Genomic DNA, 7,351 nt, shown 5'->3' with positions numbered 1-7,351 from the left:
AATCACAGGATATGCCATCTGCAGAATTATCCCTTAGCCAGGCTCACTAAACCCATTGTGCTTTCACCAGGGAGGGAAAGTACAGTCTGAGAAGATGTTGGTATCATTAACAGAAGAATGAGACATAGAAAAGAAAACCCTCTCCATCTGTTTCTGCTGGAAAGATACCAGTGTCTTATGACAGCACAGCCCCAAGCTGCACAAAATTGCAATGGACTTGATGGAAAGTACTTTTACTCAAATACTGTACTCAAGAACAAAGTATTTCTACTTTGTGTTACTTAATACCTCTACTTCACTACATTTCAGGATGTTTTTTTTATCCCACTACATTTATTTGAGAGCTGTAGTTGCTCATGACTTTGCAGATTTAGATGTTACAATTCAAAACATATGATCAGCAAATACAATATTATGCTTTGTTGACCTAAAGTAGTAAAACGTCTGCAATATGAGCTTGTGAGTGAGTGTACTTTTCCTTCAGTACAATTTTGAATGCTTTTACTTCTAACAGAGTATTTTGACATGGTGGCATTGGTACTTTTACTGAATTAAAGAATCTGAGTCCACTACAAAGTTGCTGAAATGTCGAAATCAACGAATCTGTCAAACAGCAAAGTGATGACAATAATTACTTTCAGTCAGGTTTATTAAAGGCTGGTAATGATAAATAGGATGTGCTGCTGTCAGGCAGCTCCCTGTATATCTTCACAAGCCCAGAATGAAGATTTATTCATCTTGTCTTGACCTGTCAGACAGTAAAGCAATGTGTTACATGTGTAGTCGGGTCTACATACAGTATATTACAACAACATGGGACAGAAGTGGAGCCTAAAGCAGGGTCATGCTGGTGAGGCAGCAGACATTCCTCTCATAACACAGGCTCCAAACCCCAGCTTTTCTCCATCCTTTACTCAGACTATCATCCTGTCTGCCCCTCAACTGAGCATCGAAAGGGGAACTACTTAACCCCTACTCCCCTGCCCCTACTCACCTGCCTAGGGTAAAGGTTTGAAAACTGAATCTCCAAGACACATTACCATCAATCACATACACTCTAATAGACAGCTTCTCAACACACATGTTATAGTTATCTTCAATCTAGCTCAAACTTTCCAAGTGTTTTATGGCTTTTTGTGCTATTTTCTTCATTTAAGTGTGTTTAAAAGCAGTAATGGAACAGAAGTTTCAGTTATTATCCAAGTAATGATGCTATTTTCTTTCAGCAAAGTTGTTGCTTAGAACAGCCAAAGGGCATCCTCATTATTAACAACTGCCAAGGTCACTATGACCATTATTAACAACTGCCAAAGTCGCCATGACCGTCACATCGTCATAGAGCCCCACACAACTCATAACACTTATTCATAACCTGCTGACATTATGCCAACCACATCATGTCCCATTTTCATACTGCACGTCAATACTGAAGTATACACTTAGTAGTAATCTTTGTAGGGCACCCTATTGGAAGTTAGCCTAGTTAGCCAGAAGAAACAAAAACCTACAATTTTATTTTTAAAATTGCAATTACATTACATTTGAAATTAAAGATAAAATGAAAGAGGAACACTGTATTTGGTCATTTTCCAATACTTAAAAAAATTTTAAGATTTTCATTATATATACACTTGAACATATGTATGTCATGGTTCTGTCCCAGTCTGGCTTTCTGGCTTTACCCACCTGTTCCTTGTTGTTTCATTAGTTCTGTTTGTATTTAAGTCCTGGTTTTCAGTTCAGTCTTGTTGGATCCTTTGTTCTGTACTGTTCTGCTCTGCTCTGTTCAGTCTGGTTTTGTTTTGTTACATTTTGCTGTGCCTGCACGCCTGAATCTTTATTAAAGACACATTCTTCAGTTCATTGTGGCTGCTGTGTCCTGCATTTGGGTTCATCTCCTGCTTCTCTTCATGACAGAAGGATCCAACCACTCATGGACCCAGCAGACGAACTACATGAGGTGACTTTAAATTTTTTGTCCCTTCGCAATGATTGGAAGCACACCTCCAGTAGTGAGGACAGAGAAGCAGTTTTATTGTCAGCATGCTAGGAAGTGACTTCAAGGCCTTGGCCAAAAAAATTGCTACCTGGGTGGGTAGAGGTCTTTTTGAACACTGGTGAATCCCAGGCTACACCTCAATCTACCAGCTATGGGCTTGCTAGCCCCCGATCTACCGCTGCCCCTGAGTTGGCTAGCCTCCAGCCTGATCATGCCCCTCGAAGTCCAGCCCCAGTCCCCACAGACACTGTTGATAGTACAAACTGGCTAGACATGGACCCAGTAGACATGCTGAAGGAGGTAAAAGAAGTTTTGTGTGCTGTGGAGCAATTCTCTGCCTACCACTGAGCGAGACCTCCAGCATTAGGCAGAAGAATGCAACTTTTTCTCTGATATTCTGTCCTTGTTCTTCCAAGCTGTGGCTGCTGGAACTTCTGCCTAATCTGCTGCTGATCCCGTTTCGGCTGTTACCCTTCCTGTATGTCCTGCACCTGATCTGCCATGCCCCTTGCCTGGATACCCTGCGGCCCCCACCTCCAGAGTCTGCAGCATTCCCTGATGTCCTGTTTCCTGCATCCCCTGTCCCGGCAGAGCTGCAACAGTCTCTAGTCCCTGCTGATCCGCAGCAATGTCCTGTTTCTGCTGGACTGCAGCAATCTCCTGTTCCCGCTGGGCCGCAGCAATCCCCTGTTCCTGAGTTGCAACAATCTCCTATTCTTGAGTTGCAGCAGCCTCCTGTTTCCCTGGCTCCTCCAGCTCACCTGCCATACTCTTAGCCATCACCTGCACCTGCGGCCTCTGCCGACATACTACTAGACCTCCAGTTGATAGTCCCTGCTGATGCCTAGCTAGACCTCTGGATGACCCACAGCCAAACCACAGCCAGACCTTCCAGACCATCAGTCTGCTGTATTTGCCGACCCTCAACTATACCTCCAGTTGGCCATCTCCGCCAACCCACCCATCCAGACCTCCTAGATCATCAGTCAGTCATCTTTGCCAACACCCGGCCAGACCTCCAGTCGGCAGTCTTTGCCGATGCTCAACCAGACTTCCAGTTGGCTGTCTCCACCGACCCACAGCTAGACTTCCCAGATCGTCAGTCAGCCATTTTCGCCGACACCAAGCCAGATCTCCAGCTGCCCACATCCTGCTCTGCACTTCAGTGGTCTGCCTCTCCTGCACCCTGCCCTGACCTGCAGCCAAATCTTCTGGTGCTGGCTGCCCTTCCTGGCCTCTGACTTCGTCACTGACCTCCACAATGGCCCAGCCTTCATCGCTGACCTCCACAATGGCCCAGCCTTCCTTGTGGACCTCCAGAATGTCTGGTCATCCTCCTGGTCGTCCTCCTGGTTGCCCTCCGGAGCTACACCAGCCATCTGTCCTGCCTTCCGGTCGCCCTCCCGAGCAATATCGGCCATCTGTCCTGCCTTCTGGTCTTAAGGTCTCCTGGTCTGCCCCTGTCCAGTCCCCAGGCTGCCTGCCTGAGGTTTTCTGCTCTGCCCCTGTCCAGCCACCAGGCCGCCCACCTGAGGTCTCATGCTCCACCCTTGTTCTGCCCCCAGGACTCTTGCTCCTGAATCCCTCCTCTGGACCCCCTCCACCCACTCTGCTCAGTGTTCCTGACTGGCTTGGTGGGACGTCTGGAATCCGTCCCTGGGGGGCAGACTGGTTCTCTCCCAGTCTGGCTCTATGTCCCTCCACCAGTCCACCAGGTGCCCTCTGACTTTTTCCCTGTTTGTTGAACTGGACTGAATGGTACAGTCGGTCCTTGAATATGAAATTGAAGTTTGCTTTCACAGTAGTTGTGAAATGTAACTGAGGAGGTTGACACACCTTGCTAGACATCAAAGATGCAAACATTTATACATCAGGCAGTTCATTCCACATGTCTTCTGTATTTACATTTAGGGCATTTAGCAGACGTTCTTATCCAGAGACTGACAGGTGTTTATTCAATTACAGCCTCTATGTGCCATGTGAGAAGAACTGCATCATTATGAAATAAGAGTTTGCAGGTTATAGTGTACTTGTGTATTTAAGCTTATCCATGTATATTCTTAGATGGGCTTGTTGCATATAATTTCTCTCCACACTTCCCTCCACACCTGCCCTGCATCAGTCTCTTAAGCCTTGCCCTGCTCCCTGTGTCTTCCCTGGCCAATCAAGCTCCCAGCCTGACCTTGTTTCTTGCCACCTGTTCCTTGTTGTTTCATTAGTTCAGTTTGTATTTAAGTCCTGGTTTTCATTTCAGTCTTTTTGGCGCCTTTGTTCTGTACTGTTCTGCTCTGCTCAGTCTGGTTTTGTTTTGTTCTGTTTTTCTGTGCCTGCACGCCTGAATCTTTATTAAAGAGACATTCTTCAGTTCATTCTGGCTGCTGTGTCCTGCATTTGGGTCCATCTCCTGCTACTCTTCATGACAAGCTACAGTGAAAAATGATCTGTAATAGTTGTCATTTTTACCTCTTTGGCTTCTGGTCTGCTTTTTCAGCTGTCACCTATCAGATACACAAAAGAAGAACTCACACCTGCAGTTTATACAGTGTTACAAAGTGTCTTGTCTCCTTTTCCACTGTTGATTTTTTTGATACCCACAATTATACTTTTTTCTGCTCTTATTTACGTCATTAGGCAGATGACATGACACAGGTACACTTTAGATCTGGGGCACTCTGTGAGCCTTCCGTTCCCTTCCCATAACACTAAAAAATAAAAATGGCACACATCCGCCTGCCTGGCTTTTATGAAGGTGAAACTCCCACATTTCCCCTGTTTCTGTGTCCACTCCTGCTGTTAATTCAAGGCTTGTGCTCAGTCATCTGTTGAGTTCTTCCTGTGCAGTAAGAGACTGTGTCAAAAGGTGATGCAAAATATAGAGTATAAACTTCCAGAAGTGTCTGGATGGAGGGGGCTGGTGAGGGGAATGTCTGAGAGGAGGGGTAGGAGAGGATTTGGCTGTGTGAAGTAGTATCAAGAGTCTTACTGCTGTCATTGTATAACATTAAAAACTAACAGCATTAATACCAAATGAATTACATCAGGGAGGAGTTGCCTTTTAGGACTAATATTTACATTACACAGACCCTGTTTGTTTTTTGTTTTTTTGGTCACTACAACTAAAACCATCTGATGAAATGTGGGTGAGGGCAATGTTATGGCTAGGAACAAGCAGACAGATAGCAGTGATAAACATCATAAAAATGGAAGCAGTGAAATCAGTGACAGAGGGTGTGTGGAGCACTCCGTTTAATGCCTAGCCTGTGGGCAAGGCACCTACCCTCCTTGCCTGAAGCATGTCTGGCTTTTTGTCTGGCTTTTACAGGAGAGTAGACAGATTACTTGCAAGGGTTGAGACGGTTCACTGAGCTGAAGGTACTAGGTGACATGGCAGCATGAGGGGGGAGGGAACCATATCCTTTTACAGTCTGGAAATAAAACAGGCCAGCAGCGGTCGAACAGCCCCACGTCTGTCATCTTATTGGGCCATTAGATGACGAGGCCACAGCAGTACCACTGAGGTCCAGCACTGGGACTATTGCAGGCAAGGTGGTAATTAAATATGAGGAGGAATATTTAAGTAACTCTTCTGATTGTACTGTAGCGACTGACCTCGCATTCATAACATTTTTCTGCAGTATTCCCACATACATACATACATGACTCTTTGCCTGTGGTATGCAGTAACAAAGAGGTTGTTTCATCTTTAAAATGAGTCACATACTCTCCAGAACAAAGTCAGGAAAAAAGGCTGCATTCCATAGTTAAAAAAAAAAAAACAGCAAAAGGAATCACCTCATGTTTTGTTTTGTAGGTTTAGTCACAAACAATAGGCTGACAAATCTGACAAAAAATGTCTGACTTTGTTCTGGAGAATGTGGGCACTCCTTTTTTTTTTTTTAAAGGCAGAGCACCCAACTGAATTTCAGTGCAGGGGAAGTGCATCTGTTTCTTCTTATATATCATAATACATTTCGTTTAATTTTTGGACACTATAGTATTTTAACAATACTCAAACAGGAGAAAATAGTGGATTTGTTGGTGCATTTGTGAATATTGACGGCAACAGAATGTGCATGAAGGACGGACATAAAATAAATTACAATGCCAATGTTCATGTTAACAAAAAGAATGTGTCACCCAGAGCAATGATGTGGCTCATTGATGTGTTTTTAATAGTTTTTGGACAACAATGGAGCTCCGTGGCATAAAGGAATAAGATATGTCAGCCTCTGGCTACACAAGCGAAAGTGTTAGTAGGATCAGTTCATTGTTGGCTTTCATCTTTTTATGGTTGACATTGAAAAAAAGATTGTCAGCCTGACCCTTTAAGGATATGGCTCAATAGAATTCAAGTTGCGTAACAGAGAAAAACAACAAACAGCTGGAGTTAAAAGAGAGTAAAGGAATTTGTTTGTAATGTGCGTTGCTTTCATCCTGCCAGGGGAATACACCACAGACTGGCCGAGATTAGACATCCTTCCTGCAGCATTTTTCATGGTGACTCCTGGGATTTGAGGATCGAAAAACACGCAAGTGATGTACAAAGAGAACAGCTCAAGGTGCATCACCCTTGCCCCGGTAGATCATCTGGAGGCAACTGAAATAACCCATGCAAATCTGAAAACACACAGACATGAACCCTGTCCCCTCTAAAACAGAAGAGGCCGGCAGTGTGACGAGAGTCGCAGTATTCCAGGAATGTCCTGATCCGTCAGGGCCGGGATGCCTTAGGGAAGAGACTGAAAATGCTCATGACACTCGTCTTCTCCTTGAACATACACACGCATATGACAGCAGAGGATGACTCATATGACAGACCATACTCACAATAAGCGCAGAGTACTCCTGACCTCATGTGTTCACAGGTATGATGTATGCTCTCAAAGACACGGTTCAGTTTTCATCTTCACTCATCAACCTGTCCTGTCTCTTGCTCTCTACTCCATTTTCTCACTCTGTCCACATGTTAAAGCTTTTACACGGTATCAAATGAGTACATTAAATCTTGTTAGCCACTGGCACAACAGCTGTGGTATCATATAGCCATTTTCTTTTCTTGAAATGTCTCTTTTGACTAAATGAGGTGATGTCACTGTTGAGGTAAAGCGGGGAGGGGTGGGGGGGGGGGGGGGGGGGGGGGGGTGGGGGGGGCATGCAACTGGATGATTAGTGGGGTCAAGGGTTGTGCGATCCCTCAGGTCCAGGGCTGTTGTCTGTCTGACGAGGCAGGTAAAGCATGGTTAATGAGTGGCAGTTAGAAATAAGTGGTGATATGTGGCAGGAATGCAACCCAATGACACACTTGTTGGTCAGCGCTCGAGTGTCCGGGTGGTTTGTGGAGGTGATCTAAAA

This window comes from Thunnus thynnus, chromosome 5 (genome assembly GCF_963924715.1).
Source record: "Thunnus thynnus chromosome 5, fThuThy2.1, whole genome shotgun sequence".
NCBI classification, from domain to species: Eukaryota; Metazoa; Chordata; class Actinopteri; order Scombriformes; family Scombridae; genus Thunnus; species Thunnus thynnus.
The sequence above is the reverse complement of the archived record's forward strand: the minus strand, read 5'-3'. Positions refer to the sequence as shown.